The 22646-nt window shown below is 40.1% G+C and overlaps 1 long non-coding RNA gene across 1 annotated transcript; it reads left to right on the top strand.

Annotated features, from left to right (window-relative positions):
* The first annotated feature begins 1860 nt into the window (after positions 1 to 1860).
* On the top strand, positions 1861 to 21054 carry LOC103163535. Its single transcript, XR_003481545.2, has 4 exons — positions 1861 to 3082; positions 3352 to 3449; positions 16785 to 16955; positions 20278 to 21054. It is a non-coding gene; the product is annotated as an uncharacterized LOC103163535 (long non-coding RNA).
* Positions 21055 to 22646: the final 1592 nt, after the last annotated feature.

The raw sequence follows: 22646 nt of genomic DNA, 5'->3' as shown, positions 1-22646 counted from the left end.
GGTAGTAAGAAAGGGCAGGGTTTACTGCTAAGCCGAGGTGGCCAGGAAGCTTCTGCTGCCTATTTGGGCACTACAGGGTACTGAGTCATACTTACCATGGCACACAGGCTGAGACATCTAGACATCAACCCATATTTCAAAACAAAATGTCCAAAGATGTCTTACTCTACCCCAGCAATCACTTTGAGTGTCTTCTAAGAGGCTTCTCAACATTCTAGAGATGGCAGTGTAGAAGATGACTGGGCACAGATCTCACAGTGTCAGGACGGATGATGCAAGGCATCTAATCATGACCTGTGGAGGCTAACCTGGGCCTGGGATGCTATCCTGAGACACATCCAATGAAACGTATAAAATCTTCATGTGAAAAAAAAATCTTCATGTGTACACACGTTTGCCTTTGTCCACCCAAGCTTACATGTATTCTCCCCATTTTAATCATGCCTTAGAGGAATTGATTTACATGACTAGTGAGCCCCACACATGCAAGGCCACTTATCGTACCCATGGTTGAGCTACAGCTTCACCAGTTCACAGTAAGCGTTCATGAAATATTTGTGGGACGAATGCAAGAAAGATCAATCAAGACAGTTTGTGGATTGGTCTCTGACTGGCATGTCATCCTTTCTCCTGCTCTATTATTTCTTCTGCGCTGACTTACTTGTGTATTCCTTTGACAGTACTATACTGCAGGTGTATTTGTAAACTATTGAGTCAAGTGGCAGAGAGAGGGCATATACTCCGATCATAGAGGCCCCTTTGAGCACTTCCATACTACTGCACGCTAGGAGGGCTGCTAAGTACTCTGTAGGTGTTTAATTCTCACACAACCCCACAAAGGAGATCCTGCATGCTACATCTTACAGCAAAAAGAAGCCTAGAAAATTGAGTAGTTTGCTGGGATTGATAGTGAAAGTTGAATTCCAGTCTGTGGCCTAGAACGGCAGTGTTTACAACTGACTTTAAAATGAGATGAATTATTTGGGAAGAATAAAATAACAAGAGTCCTCTCTTGCTTTGTAAATCCACATTTTTCAACAGCATGTCTTCTTGGGTCCATTGTTCAAAAAACTCTTAAATACTTTTCCAGCCTCAGGCTATTATCTGTATGCTGCCTTCTGTAGCTACCTAAAGTATATTGGGTCTGATATCTTTTAGCTTGAATTTTTATATATGTGTGAAAACAAACAATTTGTTTCTTTCTTAGGTAACATTCCAAAGTTATTCTTGGGTTTGTAGGCAGCACCTTCCTTGTGTAGAAAACAAAAATTCACCCTTAATTTAATATATTAATCAAACAGCAGCTCCATTCACCCTAAGGAAGCAATCTTGAAGCTGTGTGAAGGCTTGTGGAAGAACACGAAGTTATATTTTACTAGAGATTTCTGTCTCAAAATGTGTGTATTAGAGATCCAAAATCTGCATAAAGATTGTTTTAGTTTAAAACATGAACTTTTACTCATAAGATCATTTTGTGTTTTGTGTGCTACAAGAATTTCATAGAGGAAAAAATGTCATTTTCTGCTTCTGAAGTCCCGAATTATACAATTTTTTTCTCAATATAAACACCCCAGTTCCTTTTTGGGGGTGGGGGTGGGGGAATGTCTTAGGTATTTTACCCTTCACCTCCTCAAAATGGGAAATCATCTGTAAGCTTTAAGAGTGTCGCTGTGGAAATTACTCATCGTCAGAGAATTTCATGCTAATAACCACAGTCACATTCCAGGTCAATTATGTGTGCTTGGATTGCTGCAGTCCGCTCACTCTGTACCTTCCATTAGCACTGTGTGTCATTAGCATATCACATGTTACAGTCTCCTTAATCCAGTGTGAGGAGTCCCTCCATCCAGTTCTCGGCAAACCTTTGTTTCTTGTTTTAGAAGGAACACTATAAGCCATAAAGGCAATCCCATAGTCATAATCTCTCTAGTAGGCTCTGTAGTTTTCAAAGTTTGAAATTTACTTAACTTTTTTTTGCATGCTTGTATTTGAAAACATGAAGGAGATACCAGACTGTAATCATCAGTGTGTCTTGGGTACAGGAGATACCTGACTTGCCCCAGTATTCACACTGGGCTTGTAAAAGTACCTGTGATTAAAATACTTATAAGCCTTTTTGAAGAAATAATGTTGTCTAACTATATAGTAGGGGACGCTAAGTGAGATAAACACTGAGTCTCATAGAGCGATTGTATCAAGAGGAGATTTTCTGTGAAATGAATTTACTTGGGGGTCAAAATGCTCACATATTTTAAAGAAAGCAAGTACTTGTTTGAAACAGTACAGCCCCTCTGTTGAGATTCATGTGGCTGGTTACATGCAAACCAAAGGCACAACTATGAGTTTGGGTGGAGAAATCTCCATTTCTTTTTTCCTTCACTGGTCTTTAAAAATTATGTTTTTCTAGTGGCTAGAAGGACAAGTCAGAAATAGTTAAATTCTGGCTTGGAAACTCATGAGAATTAATGATCTGTAGACCAATTTTTTATCCTAAAACGTCATGCTTGATCCCCAACTTCTTATGGGACTGCTCTTCAGGGCGATTTCTTGTTTTTCTTTCTTCAGTGTGTACATGTGCCCTGAGGCTGTTTGTAATGGGAGAATTTCATAAAATTCATAAATTTAAAACACCCCACACATCCAAAATTCTTCCTGAATGTGTCATTTTCAAGTTATTTTCACCAAATCACATAAAATAAAGCAGCACTATGGTCACCTCTTTTTAATATTATCCCTTATATTTAATTTTATTGGTCTTTCCTCATATACTAGGTACCATCATGAATAAAGCAAATTACATTGACCACCTGGGTTTAAATGGCCAGCTTCCATCTTTTGGTGTTATTTCTTTGAAATAAAATGTATCTCACATTTAATTTGGGAGTAAGAAAACATAACATAAAGAAATAATGCAAACTTCAATGCCATGGGGGGTGTGGCTTACATGTGTGCCTTAAAACGTGTTTATATATAAGAGGAATTAACTTGCTTTGTGTATAAAAGAGCTATAGTTCTTCAAAGAGCGGGCATCTGATCCCAGAACTGAGTTCACTGAGATTAAATTGTGCTCTGGGAATTGAAGGTAAAAGAGAAAGAAAAAGATTATGCCTTTTCCCACTGCAGGAAGAAACTCATTTTCAGGGAGGGACTCCCGAAACACAGAAAATATGTTCCAGACACTAACTAGATATGATGAATTCATGCATCATATCTGGGCATTGGGGCTCCAGTGGGCAACAGATAACTACTTTCCTTTAGTTAATAAAGTGCCCAGAAGATGGTCGAGAGGCAAACCTTTTTTTAAAAGCTCTGCTCTGTTTAACACCACTGATCACTTTGCTTCTTTTGCAGGTGTCCTCAGACCCTGGAAATCCAAAATGCAAATGAAGAAGAAATCAGGAGGTGTAAACACTGAAGGGAATGAATGTTTTCTGAAATCCAGGCAGAAGGTAAAGATACGAAGCCAGGGAGTCTCAGACTTGTCTATATTTTAGAGCTTTGGGAATCTGCTAAATGGGTCCCTTGGCCATGTTGTTACTGTTTCTACAGATACAAAGTGAACACAATTAGATTATTATAAAACAACTATAATGAAATACAATAGTGGTTAAGACATGTTAAAAAATTTCCCTATTCGTTATTTCTTTAAAAGCCCAAGAAAAAGAACCATTGTTTTCGAAGACTCAGGCTTATTAAAGAGTATCCAATGTCCCCAGAAATTTTACTGGTAAATAACTCCACTTGAATTATTTTCTGTCTAGTTTTTGTGCGCATGGGTTTGATCAAGGAAGTTGTTGTTAAGTCTTCAAGAAAAATGGTATCTATTACATATTTATTTTTGTATAGAGAGACTGCTTGGCAAAATGGTTGCACAGAACAAACTTGGAATTTTCAGACTGAAAAAACAAAAACCTGAAAACAACTTCCCCAAAGACAAGGTACAAAATACTAATTTCCATGTTGAATCATTTGAAAGTCTCTGCCCAGAGTAGCTGAAAGTTAGTTAGGTTTTGAGCTTCCCTATCCACCCCTTCACTTTTTTGAGAGATGAAGAAATAAGAGGGACAGATGATAGGTTGGGCACAGAAAGTTGTTCCATAGAAAACCTGTGAACTCAGGGGCTCAAAGAGATGGCTTAGACGTTAAGAGCACAGGCTATTCTTCCACAGGTCTTGAGTTCAATTCCCAGCAACCACATGGTGGCTCACAACCATCTGTAATAACACCTGATGCCCACTTCTGTCGTGCAGTCATAGATGAAGGCAAATAAACAACAAACTAATAAATCCCAAACAAACAAAAAATCCAAAAAACACCTGTGAGCTATATGAAACCTTAACATCATTGATTAAGAATGGGTTGTTTTGCCAAGCTACCCACTAGGTTATTGCCACATCTTGCATTTCCTTTAAAGCCTCCACGACAGAGGACCTACTAACCCCATATTTTTCTGTAATCATTTTGTTGTTATAGAGCCTTTCCCCAGATTCGGAAATGATTAGCCCTCCCTTAACTTTTAGGAAATTGAGATGTTGGAATGGGCTGCTGAGTACCAGGCGGGTGGGGGGTAGGGGATGGGGGTGGAGGGGTGAGGGGGTGTGGGCAAGCATTTTTGTCCAGAAGGGCTATGTCTGAAGGCTGAAAGAAAAGAAAAAGCCATTGATTCCTCAATAGCCACATCTAACTGGTGGCAAGAAAATGATGTTTAGGATCCCATGAGGTTGAGTCATTGCCTTGGGGAAAGAGTCTCCAAGAGTTTATCTCGTGACATGCCTGGGCTCTGGAGTCAGACACTGTGGGGTTGAAGCCTCATTCTAGAATTTCTAACGTCATAAACTTTGGAAAGCAACTGAATTTTTCAAGTGTTAAGGACTCTTCTAAAAAAAATGGCAGCAATATTGACTGGTAGGTGTTCCAATGAAAATTATATTTGATAATTTGAGAAATAACCAGTTTGGCACTAAATATGAATGGCCTCATATGTGGTCACAGAAAATCAGATAAAAATAGACAATAGGGGAATTGCTGTCCCACATAATAAGAGGTTTGGGGATGGCGAGAATTCTAGGATTCAGTTGTAAAAGATTCAGGGGTAAGGAATAACTTAGATTTTGGTCATAGGGTTCATCTCTGTCATCAGAAATACAGCTTTTTTCTTTTCTATATTTCTGCACAGCCTTCCTCATCTTGTTTATTTATTCTGGTGTTTGTAAAAGTATCTGTGCTGTTTCAAACCTCATATCCTCATACAGCTCCACAGCAAGCTCCTCGTATATTTCCTTGATTAAGATACATCACATGTCCAATCTATAGGCTGAAGTCACTGGAAAGGGGAGTGGATTAATATGATTGGCTTACATTAGTTTAACTCTTAGTCTGGAAAGGGTCATCCACCAATTCTTTTCAGGAGATGGCTACAAATGAGCAAAATTTGGGTTCTTTTAGCAAGAGAAGAGATTAGGAATAAGGTATGATTAGAAATGACTAACAGTACTTGCCATAGTATCATCCCATATATCTTAAAATACAGGTCTTGGATTCAATAGATAAAGTATGATTGTCTTGGTTAGGATTTCTATTGCTTTGCAGAGACACCACCGCCATGGTAATTCTTAGAAAAGAAAACATTTAACTGAGGTGGTAGCTTACAGTTTCAGAGGTTTAGTTCATTATCACCATGGTGGATAGCATGTAGACATGCAGGAAGCCATCCAGGCAGGCATGATGCTGGAGAAGGAGCTGCTGCTTCTTGACCTGAAGGCAACAGGAAGTAGTCTGTCACACAGAGCAAGCGAAGCTTGAACAAGAGATCTCAAAGCTGTCCCCACAAGTGACATACTTCCTCCAACAAGGCCACACCTATTTCAACAAAACCACACCTCCTAATAGTGCTACTCCTTTTGGGAATATGGGGACCAAGTACATACAAACTACCACAGTGATTCTATTAACTCATTACTGTGCATGATTTTGGATAAGCCATTTGCTTCTTGATAATCAGTTTCTACATCTACAAAATGAAGATTAAAATCTTGGTCTATTTCTTAGATTAATAAGAAGATAATATAAATGAAAGCTGTTTATCAATTTTTATTTACACTTGTCTGCAGATATAATGTATTGAAGGGAGTCCTTATGTAGAACATAGTCTATCAACTTTTATGTTTCAAAGTTGACAACTAAACCAGATTTTGCAGTTTCTTTCTTTCTTTTTTTGGGAGTTTTTCGAGAAAGGTTTTCTCTTTGTAGTTTGGAGCCTATCCTGGCACTCGTTCTGGAGACCAGGCTGGCCTTGAACTCACAGAGATCCACCTGCCTCTGCCTCCCGAGTGCTGGGATTAAAGGCGTGTGCCACCAACGCCCGGCTTGCAGTTTCTCATATGACCTTCCAGAGCTCAGAATTCTAGATTATTGTGAAGGGGAACAAATCTGCCATAAAGTTTGCAGCATGATATAACTCTAAATTTCTAGTTTGTGTAATAGAAACACTTCTTAATTGATGACTGTGATGGTTGGAATGAGAATGTCCCTCATAGGGATGATCAATATTGACTTAGACATGATACATATTGTGGAGTTGAGAAATAAGAACATTAAAGTTATCATCATCGCCTTTCATATTGTCAAGAATCTTGGAAAAAGGAATGATCATGTTAAGTACAAATAGAAAATAATACACAGCTCATCTAAAACATCTAGAGGTAAAAACCACGGTTTCTGAGATAAAAAAAGTATCCTAGATTAGACTAACACAAAAGACATTGCCGAGAAAGAGAATAATGAGTAGAAATGAATAGTCATGGAGATGGTTGGAAATGACAAGAAAAATGACAGAGGAAGATAAGAATGTCAGCGGGCTGTGGGACAAACATACATGTACTTGTCGTGACTGTGGGTAAAGATATGGGGCTCAGGAGGCAAGAAAAGATATGTCTGCTAAATAGTTATTGGACACTTCCCAAAAGTCAGAAACATTATTAATTCACACATGTGAGCAAGGCAACAAAGTCCCAGTGTAAGAAACATGAAAGGGATCCTTGAAACGGTTCAGGAGGTGAGAGTGCTTGCTGTTAAGTCTGAAAACTTGAGTTCTATGCCTAGGACCCACTTAATGGAAGGAGAGAACTGACAAGAAAGTTGGCCTCTGACTTCCACATGGGTGCTATGGTAAGACCCCAACTATCATCCACATCCAAAACAAAAATGTAAAAAAAAAAAAAGAAAAAATCTAATAACATCATACAAATTCTTTAAAACTAACGAAAAGCTGCCCTTCTTCTTCGCTCCCCCTCTTTCTTTGTCACACACACATCCAGATGCAGAGAGACATATGAACTCACATATGTTGACTTAAGTGAGGTTCTTTCTATCTCCAGTATTTGGTTTGATTAAAACCAAGCATTCGCTTTGTGTAACTACAGAAGGACAAGTTTTAGTTTAGAAGTTGATTCATCTGATCTGCTAATAGCATATTCTCTTAACCAGAGAGCTTAGACAGGAGAGGAACAGCTGTTTTCACGTTCTTGCCTGGGAACCAGGCCCCCAGCGACTGTTTCACATGCACACACAACGCCTTTAAGCTGCCCGTGATTATCTACAGCAATTAGGATGCTGTGACAGCTGGTGTCTCCTTGATTAGACCTTCCATGACAATTCTAAGTGGTAAGAAGTCAAGTGTTTAGGGTGATCAGCCTCTCTCATGGAACAGAGAATCCTTCCTTGGGTCAGCCTTCCGTTTCGGAGGAGAACAGATGTTTCCCGCTGCTGCTGAGATGGGGCAGCACTGTAGAACTGTGGAGTGACCCCTGGATACCTATACAACATCTTCTTTATAATAAAAACAAGCTAACAATCAAACAAAGCCCCAAGCTACACTAGGTTTGATTCTGTCCTGATTGGGTCAGTTTTTTAATTCATAGAATGCAGTCAGAGACTTCTAGACATTTGGTTTCGTGGAATGCTACTTTTACCCAATCAACCAATTATCCCCTCTTCAGGGTCACAGTACAGTTTCTTGACAAATGTTCTTGCTAGGATTAATAATTCGATGTTAAGAGTTTGTCTGTTTGAAACTCAATACCTACTCTTAGGTGCCTTTTACTTTTTTATTGATATTATTACTTTTTTATTACATTGATACAGGGTGTCAAGTATCTCAGGCTAACCTCAAATTTGTTATGTATCTGGGGATGACTGCTCTGCCTCTGCCTCTGCCTCCTGAGTGCTGGAATTGCAGGGATGTACCACTATACCTAGAAGATGCGGTCCTGGGAATTGAACTCGGAGTTTTGAATATGATAGGTAAAGACATGTACTAACAGATCTATATCCCTAGGTCCTAAATAAGTGTGCCTGTGTATGTGTGTGTTATTGTGTGCTCTCATGTGGGTACATGAGTGTAAAGGCCAGAAGGTGTGGTCAGATGACATCAACCTTTCTCACATTTTCAATCTGATTATTTGAAATGGCCTCAAGTTCACCAGTCCAGCGAGGCTTGTTGGCCAGCAAACCCCAGAGACTCTCCTTGTCTTCACTTTCCAGCACTGGGATCACAGATGTTGTGTGTGCTATCATATCTAACCTTTTATGTTAGTGCTAGGGACCCAAGCTCAGATTCCTATGCTTCCATGTCAAGCAAGTATGTTACTGACTGGGACATCTCCCCAGCCTTTTATGTACTTTTTGAAATCTCCAATCTTTATTTTCTTATATTCATCCATTATCTGTCCCTCTCTTCCCATTATCCCTACCTTTTCTCTTTTCATAAAGTCCAAATAACAACATAAACTCACCGCTGTTGCTCAGTTCACTTGCTTCATAGTTTCTGCCAGGGCTGTGTATCCACTGAGTAGTTGGATCACCATCTTTTCAGACAAGAACACTGCAACACAGACGTCCATGTCTAATTGTATACAAGTCAAGATAAACTGAGTTCAGATACTTGCTCCATATACATGTGCAACCCCAGCTGCACATTCTTTCACCTGCAATCCTTAATTGCATGAGCATGTCTATACCCATCTCATCCAGTTAAATGAAAATGTTGTCATACTAGAATGTTAATCCTAAATTGCTTTCTATCCTTTTTTGGTTCTTTCTAGAACTTAAAAAACAAACAATAATTCACAATCATTGACGTTATGTTTAAATCCATTCTATTTTTGAAAGTTTAGAAATTTCTGCCTGTATTTATATGATGGAAGACAAATAAGGGGAATGAGCTCTCATATGAAGTTGAAGGTGGCATTTTTCATTTTATTATGTTTTCTTTTTCAGGGATGGGGATGCTGTAGGCTGCTTATAAGAAATCTCCTCTTCCTAGGGTCTGGACTGCCACCTGTGGCCATATAGGTGTTCAGTAGCTGCCCCTTCACCTGAGGCTGGTGGCACCAGTGGCCTGGACCGACAAACTCAACTAGCACCCAGGTCCATAGGCCACCCTTGGGTTGGCTCTCCCTAACATCTACCCCATTTAGGATCAGCTGGAGCTTGTAAAGGTGGTCCTGTGGGACAATAGCTGAAGGAGCTCCATGACTCCTGCATGGGAGTGGTGGCCAAAGGATATCCCAGAGGAGTTCTAGTGAGGATCCAGTGATAATGGTGTATCAGAAACCACAGGCCTTGAACCAGACCAATGACTCATTGCAGTAGACATTTGCTAGTAAAGTGGATTGGACCAAACAAAGGGTACACTATGTAACACTGATCCCAGTGCCACCAGGACAAGGAAAAGGTGCTGGAGAGGTGGGAAAGAAGGAGAGGGCTTTTTTTTTTTAATTTATTGGTTTGGTTTGCTTTTGTTTGTTTGCTTTGTTTTGTTTTGTTTTGATTTTTAATTTTCTTTGGAGGGCACTGCAGGGGTGAGGGGAAGATATGGGGGGCTGGGAGGTAAGGGTAATTAAGGTTCATGATGTGAAATCCCCAAAGAATCAATAAAGAAATTATGTTTTCAAAAATGAAAGGAAGGAAGGAAGGAAGCAATTTCCTCTACTAAGGTTATGTTTTGACTCAGGGTACTTCAATCTGATTTATTTGGCTCATTTGCATGTACCTGACCTACCTAAGTGCCTGGGAACTCCTTAACAACACTAGTAAGTGCTGCAACTCCTTTTATTTGTTTTGTGTGGCCTGTAGCCTTTGTCTCTGCTTTCTGCTTACATAATCATGACCACTTATCATTATATTATAATGATAATAATAATAATAGAATAATAGAATAATCTAGGGCAGGATGGCTCAGTTGGTAAAGGCTCTTGCCACTAAACCTAACAACCTGAGCTCAGTTTCCAGAACTCACATAGTGGAAGGAGTGGTAAATAGAATCTCAGAAGTTGTCCTTTGAACTCCTCACAAGCTCTGCAGCACACTCATACACACACACCACACACCACACACACACACACACACACACACACACACACACACACCCATCACACACACACACACACACACACACACACACACACACACACACTGCACACATACACACCAGGGGTTTGACAGAGAGAGGGACTCAGAGAGGGACAGAGACACAGACAGATTATAAATAATAAAGAATAAATAAAATATTCATTCTTAACCAGGAGAAACTAGCCTTTCTTTCATCGGCTTAGCAGAGCCTGCCGCAGGTGTTTATGTGCCCTGGCATGCATGTGGAGATCAGAAACAGCCTTCGTGTCAATCTTCACCTCACCTACTGCCATGTTTGTGATGGGATCTCTTGTCATTTGACACTGTGTACAGCAGACTAGCTATCCCATGAGCTTCTGGGGCTTCTCTTGTCTCTGTCCCCCCCACCCCCATCTTACTACAGGAGTACTGAGATTACATATAACAAGAATAAATAAATAAATAAATGACCCAGAGACAGATATTGGGGTTCAAGCTGAAGATCAGGGAAGCAAAGCAGCCAGCCACCAGCTCTCACTTCTAGCATAGGCTGAAAGGGACTGATCCACACACTGCTGCCTCTCCTCAGTGTGGCTGGAGAACAAATGCTGAATACTGAATCTGTTCCTGTCTTAACTACCTCTTATGAGTCCTGGGATTAAAGGTGTGAGCTCTGTTACTCTTTTGGATTGATTCAATCTTGTTTAAGCCTGGGTGGCCTTGAACTCACAACAGATCCATCTGCCTTTGTCTCCTGAGTCCTGGATTAAAGGTATGTGCCAACACTGCCTGACTGACCTCTATAGCTTGTGGTTGACTTTGCTTTCTGAATCCTTAGGCAAGTTTTATTAAATCATAAATAATATATCACTACAATGTTACATATTTATATAAATATCTATGTAATGTTTGTTTCTGACTGTGTATGACGGTTGTAAGTTTATTTAGCTTTTGTATCATGTTCCAGGATTAAAAACAAAAACCAAAATTCTTTACTCATCTATCTATCTTGCCTTCCTTACCTGTTTAGCCAATTCTTTGACAGGAGAAAGTTATCCAAGTCTGTCATAGTAAAGCAGAATAAAACAAAATATCTGTAAAAGAATGAGCCATTCTCATATATCCATCTCAGCTGTGTAGAAGTATTCTAGGAAATAGCTAATATGGAACATATCAAACACAAATATGTAAACCAAATTATTTGCATTATAAAAGCTTGCTGACTCAACCCTCACTCATATACAATCTATCTACTCATTCATTCAAGCACCGAAAAGCATCTTTTGGCTATGCTTGGCACATGGTTAAGTCAAGTCGGTTTTCTGGCATATTGTACTGAGGAGTACTGTTTGTGCACTGGTCCTCTTTGATAGTCTCTGTATTCTTCAGTTGTCGCACTGGTACAAAGATAAATTATCCTGACTCCCCAAGACAATAATCAGATTTTGGCTTTATCAAAGAACAATTTTAGAAAACCGTGTTTTTTCCTCCTTCAGAGAATGTATGATATACCCTGTAATGATTCTCCCAAAATACTCAATCTAGTTTGGATTTGTACCCATTCACAGTGTCCCAGCCCTTCTACGGAGCACTGTTGACTGTTGACTCGATACCTCCCCGCCCCTCCCCCCCCTGCACCCCCCCCACCCCGCTACCCTAAACCAGCTCTCCCAACTTTCCTGTTTTTGAGATCTACCATTCATCCAGTTACCTGAAGCAAAACCTCAAAGTCCTGTTTATAGTTTCTTCCCCACTGCTTCTGACCCAGTCAATCAGGACTGCACATAACCTTTCCCTCCCACATTTGTCCCCTTCTAAGACCACCTCCTTAGCTCAACCTTCCACCCTAGAATCTGCTTGTATTTATTCCGGAGACCTTTGTGGGTGTATAGTGTATGATGTGCAGCACAATCTTGCCATTGATTTTTTTTGTTATCTATTTGAGGACAAAATTTGATACCATTTTTGTTCTCAAGGAATGCGGAGATCAATCAGCACGAACAACCAATATATCAAGAGCTACTGGTAGAATTCAATGGGAGAGACAGGCAGGACTATCTCACTGCTCTGAGAGCTGTAGAAATTTGAACTGGTCTCCCCCACTTCACCAAGTTTCCACAGTGCTTACATAATTAAATGCAAGTTCCTCACCCAGCCATTCAAATGCTTTTACAATATGGAATCAATCTAACTTTCCATGTTAATCTACCACTTTTCCTGGAAACTTGGAGCCCGTGCTCCAGCCAAATTTTTCCTCTGAGGTCCCTGAAATTGCCTTCAAGTATTCTGTTCTCTAATCTCCTGCAGATCTCCCTTCTCTGTGCCTCTTGTCAAAAGGCTGCGCATATGTCCATGCCTACTTGGAAAGCTCCCTCTGTTTTCCCGCCCACCTGATGGGACCTCTGCTCTCAGTGCACAGAGCATCCTTTCTGTGCTTTGTCATGTCAGTGTCACCCCAGTGTTGCCGTTGGCTACATTTTGGGTTGTAGATATGTGACGTATAGTGTGGATTACTTATCTTAGTTGACTAGGTGCTAAAAAGTACGAAAGTGCAATTAGTGATGTGATGAGAAAATATAGGACCAGAAATGATGGAAGATGGAGGCGGCCAGGCCTGACGTTGCTGGTAGTCTGTAGTCCAGGCCTCCAAATTGACTTTATAGTCTTGCCAACAACATGGGATATTAATTCCTTCTTATATGTTCCTATACATTTCTGATTATAATTTCCTGGAAATATTGGAGACATATTTATCTTACAGGATGATAGCAAAGGCAAATACGGATTTAAGAATTTTTCAAAAGAAGTACGTTGTCTGATGGTACTGCCCATGAAATTAAGATGGATATCTGTTTTAAAAATATATATATATAGTTTTAAAAATCTAAATCTATAATTCAGATTCTGGGGTATCTGTGGCTGTGCTATAGAATTTATATGATTTTAAGAAATGAATTTTAATTTAAAGGACATCAATCACTAGCTGTGGACTTCTGCTCATCCATAGCATCAAATTCTAAAATTCCAGGTTATGTCTTATATCACTGATACAGTATTAATATCTTGTAGCTTTGAGTGGTGTCCCTTTCAACTGGGAAGGTCTCCTCATCAAAACCTCATTGTTCTTCTAATGCGAGCCATCCATCAGTATTGTAAACAGGCTCCTAGCCACTTAGAGTAAAGGATGTATTTGTTTGTCTGCTTTGAGTTTGTTTTTTGCTTTCAAAAATGCTTCTCTGAAACCTCTAGGAAGTCTCTCCTTTCATGTCACCTAGCCAATGATTGCTTAGTTGTAGTTAAGAAAGCACCATCGGGGGACTTCAGAGGCAAGTGGTATTTAAAGAGTAACTGCTTGGTGCAGGCACCATGCTAGACAGTCGCATACTTAATCCCACACAATCTTCTCAGCCAACCTACAGGGGTGTTACCATCCTCACTTCATACTGGAGAAATGTGAGGTTCAGAGGATTAAGCTGCTCTCCCAGGGAACGCCTTGATTCCAATCTTTGTTTTATCCTTTGATGATTCCAAAGTCTGGATTCTTATTTTCTATGATTCAAGGCCACCTAGATTTTAATTGAAGAGATAGTTCTTGAACTCCCGCAGGTTGTAACAACAGGGTTTTCTATTTTTATGTCCTCTGAAGTCCATAGGGCAGTTCCCTGAGATTCCAGAGGCTCAATGAGTTAATATGCCTTGGATAACACACAGAAAAGTGGCTTTCTTATAAAATGTGCTTCAGTTATATTAGATTTCTTCCAACAGTGCTTTTTCCCCTTGGTAAATTCTTATGTAGTCATTTTTATATATGATTACTCTTGGTAGTCTCAGTCAAAGCAGCATTATTTTCTGTAGTCGGTTTGCATCTCGTCTATTGACTTGCATTTAGTTGATTGATTGATGATTAAATTTTTCTATAAGGAGTTATGTTATTCATTATAAGGGGAACATTTGTGCTTTCATAGACTGCAGTCATGTGTCCAAAGATACAGCAAGTAATTACTCAGTTCTCTTTGACCTTTTGTTATGCAAAGAACAAAAACACTTAAGAAGAAAAACCAACCTAGGAAACATTTTACAGACCTCCTTTTATTTTAGCAAAGTGTCTCCCAACTGTGGTATGATTTGCTTTGTAGGATATTTAGTGAGGCCTTTAATATCTATCCATGAAATGCCAGTAGCACACTCCCTCCATCTGGTGACAAAAAATGTCTCACGACATTGCTAGGTCTCGTACAGACATGAGTAACCAAGAGAAGAAAGAACCAACCTTCTAACACCACAATAAGATCCAGACCTAGCTTTTGAGGCACACCTTAAAGAAAGCTAGTGTTTAAGAATTGGGCTCATTTGACTAAATTTTCAGCATGAAATAAGATTAAAAGCCACTTTTCCTTGAACTTTATGGGATACAAACTAGACTGCAAATTAGGCACATTTTTGTCCACCTTAAGCACTGATGTTTGAATAGCCTAGGCCTGGAATAAGAAAAGAGACTGCTGAGTATTGTCCTGTCTCCCCACCACCCAAATTAAGTATTTTAATTTCATTAGAGAGAGTTGAGAATGTAATTACTCTTGGTAGCATTAGTCAAAACAGCTGTGATGTGTCTTTAGTCAGTTTGCATCGTCTTGACTTAATTTGACTTAGAAAAATTCATTATCCTTACCTCCTTTTTCCATTTGAAGACATTCTTTTCTCCCTTTACATGAAAATGGACTTCAGTAAACCAAGAGGTTAATTACTGCTCCCTCCACCTCCCCCAAACCACCCACCCACCCTGCCTAAACGTAGACGTGGAAACAACTAGGTCCCTGAATTTTCACTAAGCTGTCAGGGGAATCTGATTTTCCATCATAACTTGGGCAGTCCCTTTGTTTTCTGCTGAGGTCTGCTCTTTGAGTGTGTAAGATGGATAATGAATGTGGTTTGAGGGCATTAATCTCATTTTTCATGGTAGTTGTTCTCAGTGTTTACATGTTCTGATAATAGGACTGCCCCAACAATTAGGGGATTATTCAGTTGCACTGTTTTCCCCATTCTTCAAGTCTTCAACACACTTTAAATACTAGAAACATATTTTTGGGTAGTGTTTTTGCCTTTGGGCAGGACTATTTCATTTAGTCATTATAAGTCCCATGGGATAGATATTTTGATTCTCACAGCTATGATAAAAATAGAAAGAGACTCAGCAAGTTCCAATATCATGGCCAAGAGAATAGCGTTTGTGCCTATGTCCCCTTTAAATGAGCGTTGGTTGGCTATAGTGGGTCAGACAAAGTCTAGGTCAAAGCTGCCCAATAGGAATAGAATATTGGGTTTACAGATAGTTCTAAATTTTTAGAGAGGCAGCTAAAATTAATTTAAATAATATTTCACTTAGCCTGATGTATGAGAGTACTAGTTCCACAAAAATCAGTATGAGAATTATTAATGAGTTCTCATACATTCTTTTTCAGTTTCAAAAATTATGATGCCTTGGAAAGACTACAGTAATCCTGGTCAGAGCAGATACTCCTAAGAGATCCATGTAGCTGTGTTCCATGCACAGCTTTGGGTACCACTTATCTAGGCAACAGACATGTAGAAGTGTCAAACAAAACAAAACAAAACAAAACAGAATAAACAAAAACCTCTGTGTTGACATCAAATTTACCCTCCAGTGCAAGAACCTCAACTATTTGGAGGTTATGTAATTAAGTGCAACCAACCACTTGGAGTTTGTGTAATTAAGCTTGTGTGTTCCAACTGAACATTGTGTTCACCTGGTTTCCTCAAGACCCTTGCTGCACTGCAGGGTGAGTGTTGGCAAAGATAGGGAAGAAGGTTTGCTTTATGTTCTCCTTGTTTGCCTCCTCTTTCCTTTCTCAATCTATCTTCTCATGTCTCCATGCCCCTCATGTGATGGAGCTTTCCTCTCAACTGAGTATCCAGCCAGTGGCATAGACTCACACTTGCTTAGCTTAGATGCAAATAGTATAAACATAATACATGGCACTGCCATTCTGAAGAAACCTGGAGTAAAAGACTTAGACTGAGTGTGAGATGGGGTTAGAAGAGGCTCTGCAATGCCCCCTTCTTCTCTGAGTGCACCATTGAGCCTCATTTTGAACTCTGAACAAGCCATCCTGAACTGCTCCAGAAACCATATCTTTGCAGGGCATGATGGAGACTCATCTTTTAGGGGAGACTATCTTTGTCAAGCAAAAGATTTGGGTACTCAGGGTCATAATATGCCAGAGTAATGAAGTTCTCTTTCATGCTTTGGGCTGGGCTATGGTAGAGTAGGGAGCTGGCTCCAGAGGATGGAGCTGATCCCGGATCTGTGTTTGTTTTGGTAGGAATGGCATAGATGCTTAGTTATTCATGGAGTTTCATAGCAGTTTCCTTTCCAGGTACAACTGCTTCTAAGTCTCTGGAAGGTTCCAGTGTCCCAGGAGTTCCACATGCACTCTAAGATGATTATACCACTTTGCTACCAGCTTGCAGTATTTTCAGTGCTGCAGAAAAGAGTTGCTGCACGATGAGGATTTCTGGCGATGAGAAGCAGAGCTCATCACTGGCAGGTAGAGGGAAGGGGCACACTATATATGTGTAGCAGAAGGTCATGTCCATGCCAAGTTCAACGCTCAGTTACTTCGGTTTTTGATTCCATATTGCTTCTATGTCTGGAGAAGTTTGTCAAACAACCAACTCCCTTACATTTACTAAGAAATGAAAAAACAAACTTCAAAGTAATGAGTGACCATAATCCAAATTCTATAGCCCTGCTATTGAAGGACATAAAATGAAAAGCTACAGCAACTGTACTTAACTTCTCTTTCCTGCCAGCTGCTGCTAGCTGCACAGGAAATTTCCTGTTTTTTTTTTTAATTTTTTTTCTATTAATGCTTTTGAAGCTAAACGGAGAAAATACATAGCATATACACACACCTCCTCTCCACACCTGCTTAAACTACACGAGTCTGTTAGGCACATGGGATCTAGATCAGACATGTTTCTCCACCAGCTGTTTACTTTACTCTATATTTTAAATGCATCTATTTTTTCTTTTATTACAGTTGTGTAGTATGGTTTTACATGCTGTACTTAATCACTCCTTTCAGATGAGCACCCAGCTTCTGTCTCCCTCTTTTTTTATAGCAGAATAGCAATGCTGTGATAAATGAGAGTGTCTGGGAACTTATACATTTATGAGATAAAGACAACATTAGGGCTTTCAAAAACATGTTTGTTAACTAATGATACATGAGACTCCCAACTAGACTTTTGATTACAGTGAGTTCTTGATTAATACTGTACTGAACCGAGTCTGGCCCAAAGCTTAGGAATATTGACTATTAAGTTAGCCTGCTTTTATCTTACCTGGGGGTCATAGTTGATATGTGAGAGTCTTTGAAATGCTGGCAACATTCTTGAGGCCCCACACCACCAATGGCAACAGTACCTTTGAGAGCATGAAAAATACCACCCATCTCTATCCAGATACAGACTAATTAAAAACAAAAATTTTCTTTGATTTGCAGAATTTTTAAGCAATAAGCATAAGCAATGTGACTGAGTCTTTAAGTAGACTTACTTAGCTTGTATGACTGACTTGATCACTTTGATGAGCTAAGTCAGATATTTTTGTACTTTGAAAGTATTGAATGTAAGGATTTAACTACACATACCAAATGTATTACTGACTTTAGTATTTAAAAAGTGGGTTTTCTACAGATTCAATGCAGTCCCCATCAAAATCCCAGCGCAATTCTTCACAGACCTCGAAAAAACAATTCTCAACTTTATATGGAAAAAAAAAGACCCAGGATAGCCAAAACAACCCTGGGCAATAAAGGAAATGTCTGGAGATCTACAAAGATGACACCAGCTAATAATCTAAGCAACAGAGGAGAGGCTACCTTAAATGCCCTCCCCTGATTGTGAGATTGATGACTGACTTATATGCCATCCTATAGCCTTCATCCAGCTGCTGGTGGAAGTAAGAAGCAGACACCCACAACTAATCACTGTACTAAATTGGAACCCAGATGTAGAGAAGGACGAGTGAAGAGCTCAGAGGTCCAGATCAGGCTGGTGAAACCCACAGAAACAGATCAATGAACATCCGGGAACTGTTGCTTCCCAGTCTGATAGCTGGAATACCAGCATGGGACTGATCCAGACCCCAGGAACATGGGTTTCTGTGAGGAAACCTCAGAAATCTATGGTACCTCCTGTAGAAGTCCAGTACTTATCCCTAGCATAGGTGTGGACTTTGGGAGCCCATTCCATATAGAGGATACTCCCTGAGCCAAGACACACGGGGGTGGGTCTAGGCCCTATTCCAAAGGATACAATAGACACCGATGACACCCTATGGAAGGTCTCACCATCTAGGGGGAGCAGAAAGGATATGTGACAGATAGGGTTTTAGTTGGGGGGGCGGTAGGGGAGGACGGGTGGGAGAAGGGAACTGGGATTGTCATGTAAAACAATCCTGTTTCTAATTCAAATAAAAAAAAGTTGGGAAAAAAGAACTTCTGGAGGCATCACCATCCATGACTTCAAGCTCTATTATAGAGCTATAGTCCTGAAAACAGCTTGATATTGGCACAAAAATAGACAGGTAGACCAAAGGAATCGAGTTGAAAACCCTGATATTTACCCACACATCCATGAACACTTGATTTTTGACAAAGCAGCTAAAGCTATATAGTGGAATAAAGAAAGCATCTTCGGGCTCGAGAGATGGCTCAGAGGTTAAGAGCACTGGCTGTTCTTCTAGAGGTCATGAGTTCAATTCCCAGCAACCACATGGTGGTTCACAACCATCTGTAATGAGATCTGGTGCCCTCTTCTGGTGCGCAGGCATATATGGAGACAGAATGTTGTATACATAATTAATAAATAAAATCTTAAAAAAACGAAAGCATCTTCAACAAATGGTGCTGGCATAAATGGATGCGGGCATGTAGAAGGCTGTAAATAGATCCATGTCTATCGCCATGCACAAAACTTAAGTCCAAATGGATGAAAGACCTCAACATAAATCCAGCCACACTGAACTTATTAGAAGAGAAAGTAGGAAATACCCTTGAACAAATTTGTACAGGAGACCACTTCCTGAACATCACACTAGGAACACAGACACTGAGTTCCACAATTAATAAGTAACAGAGGAGAGGCTACTTTAAATACCCTCCCCTGATAATGAGATTGAAGACTAACTTATATCCATCCTAGAGCCTTCATCCAGCAGCTGGTGGAAGTAGAAGCATACACCCACAGCTAAACACTGAGCTGATCTCCAATCAGTTGCAGAGAAGGAAGAGTGGTCCAGACCAGGCTGGTGAAACCCAAGGAAACAGCTGACCTGAACAAGGGAGAGCTCTTGGTCCCCAGACTGATAGCTGGGAAACCAGCATGGGACTGCTCCAGACCCCATGAATATGGGTGTCAGTGAGGAGACCTCGGAAAGGGGCCAGTGAGGAGGCCCCTTGTAGTAGATCAGTACTTATCCCTAGCATAGGAATGGGAGCCCATCCCATATAGAAGGATACTTCCTGAGCCTAGACACACAAGATGGGCCTAGGCCCTATCCTGTAGGATATGACAGACTCAGAAGACCCCCCCCATGGAAGGCCTCACCCTCTCTGGGGAGCAAAAAGGATATGGGATAGGTAGGGTGTTATTTGCAGGGATTATGGGAAGAAGGGAGGGAGAAGGATTTGGAATTGACATGTAAAGCAATCTTGTTTCTAATTCAAATAAAAAAATTCAAAATAGTGTTGTTTTTTGTTTGTTTGTTTTTTTAAGTTCTGAGGATTGAACCAAGGTCTTTGCACATGGTAGGCAAGTTCTTTACTATTATTTATTTGTAAAAATACTTGTTTTCTTTCTTAGGTTAGATTCTGAATCATGGCCTACTAACTAAACCCCGGAGTGCCACACCTTGGAAACACAGAAGACAGAAGTCTCAGTGCGTCATTTTTCTAGTTGCTTTCAAGGTATCATTAAGTGCTGCCTAAGAGTACCCTTCTAGTGCAAAATGTGTTGTTCAGGATTCTGTCCAGATGCTGTTGGGCTGCTTCAAGGAGACTTCAAATGGTCCTACTAGTGAGCCACCTTATCGACCTTCACTCTGACATTTGGCTTGGCTGCGTTTGAAGTGGTCCCATGAGTGAGTCATCTTACCGACCTTCACTTTGCCATTTGGCTCGACTGCATATCAGATGTTGTTGAAACCAAAACTAGTGGATCCCTCTTCTTTCCAGGGAAGACTACATTTTAGAAATCTCCACAATTACAACTTTAAACTGAAGCCAGAAAATACATTTTTTTGAAACTAATCAGTCAGCAGATCACCTGTCATCCAACTGTGTGCCATATACATATAATTTCAAGAAACATTGGCCATCAAGTACTTAAAATTTTAGGGATTTGGGCAACACCCAATGCAGAACAGATGAATTTCATGGTTTCTTTATGCATTTGCACAAATTAAAATATAAGTCTTCACTTGGTTCGTTTGAACCCCTTTCTTCAATTAGCTCTGTATGCAGAGAAGGCCAGACAGCAGTTTTCAGAGAGCAATCAAGATTCTTCTGCATGTTGTTACCTCTGTGTGTGAACGCCACTCTGACAGGGCAAATTCTTGGATTAAAAGTTGATTGTACTCTAGCAGTTCTTCTTATAACTGGTTTTGTAAACACAAATGTTCAAAATCACAAAAACTCTTTTCAAACAGTTATTTTCTTTTCAGATACAAGAACAGTAGGTATAAGCTTCCCAAAGGTAGATCTTACATCCAAATAATACGTGTGTGTGTGTGTGTGTGTGTGTGTGTGTGTGTGTGTGTATGCGTGTATGCGTGTATGCTTGTGTGTATGTATGTATGTATGTATGTATGTATGTATGTACGTATGTATGTATGTATGTATGTGTGTGTGTTTATGGAGCTATAGGTTGATTGACCTTAGTTGTCTTCCTTGATTCCTCTCTATCTTACTTTTTGAGACAGGATCTCTCACTGAACCTGGAATTTGTTGACTTAGTTAATCTGGCTAGCCAGCAAATCCCAGAGATTCTCCTACATCGGCCTTTTGGGTCCCAGGATTACTGGTGCTCACCAGTAATCTATGTAGACCCCAGGGTTCCAAACTCCAGTTCTCATGCTTGTATGGCATCTGAGCTATCTTCCCAGCCCCTGGCCTATCATATTTTAAAAAACGATTCCAATTACAATATTTTAATTTCATAGTTTGAACAGCCTTTAAAGGAGTTACTGATTTCACAGTAAAACTTTTGCAACCTGCAGCAAATCAGTGAAGTAAATCAGGCTTGGAAGACTGAATAGGTGATAACTTAAATAGCAATAAATTTCTGGTCTTCTAACCCTAGATGAATATTCTACTTTCCTTTCTTATTAGCATTTGAGAGCTCATGATATTTGTTTGTTGGAGATTTTCAGGGCCAAAGTATAAGCTACATTGTAACACAAAAATAAAAGACCCAGAGACTGATATTGGGGTTCAAGCTTCAAGCTGAAGAGGAGTGAAGCCAAGTACCCAAGCCAGTAGATCTTACCTCTACCCAGCTGAAATGGCAATTCTGTCTCCACGAATCCTCAGAGGCAAAAGGCTCTCAGTTCCTCCTCCTCCTTATATTCCTTTCTCTGCCCAGCCATATCACTCCTGTCTCCACCTCCCTAATGCTGGGATTAAAGGTGCATGTCCCAGGTGCTGAGATCACCTTTGTGTGAGCTGTTTCTTTTAGGACTGGATCAATTTCGTGTACTCGGTGTGGCCTTGATCTAACAGAGATCTGTCTACCTCTTAATCCTGAGTCCTGGGATTAAAGGTGTGTACCATCACCGCCTGGCTTCTATAGCTAACTTGAGTGGCTACTTTGCTATTTTGATCTCCAGAGGCTTTAATAAATCATAAACAGTATATCACCACACTACATTTTCCCTTCCCTCACTTTGTCTGGATAATCACCTCTTTTGTTTACATATCTATTCAAATATGCATTAGAGATATAATTACTGTCATAGAAAGATGGCACAATAGGTAAAGCACTTGTTTCCGAGCCTGAGGACCTCAATCCACATGAGGGAAGGAGAGAACTGACTCCTGGAAGTTGTCCACTGACCTCCTGACACACACCACTGTGGCACTTGCACAACCACCCCCCCCACACATACACACAATAGATGAATAAAAGCACATAAAACCATAATTGGCTAAAGAAACTACATTTTCATTTATTTG

This window comes from Cricetulus griseus, chromosome 2, assembly GCF_003668045.3.
Source record: "Cricetulus griseus strain 17A/GY chromosome 2, alternate assembly CriGri-PICRH-1.0, whole genome shotgun sequence".
Lineage (NCBI taxonomy): Eukaryota > Metazoa > Chordata > Mammalia > Rodentia > Cricetidae > Cricetulus > Cricetulus griseus.
The sequence above is the reverse complement of the archived record's forward strand: the minus strand, read 5'-3'. Positions and strand labels throughout refer to the sequence as shown.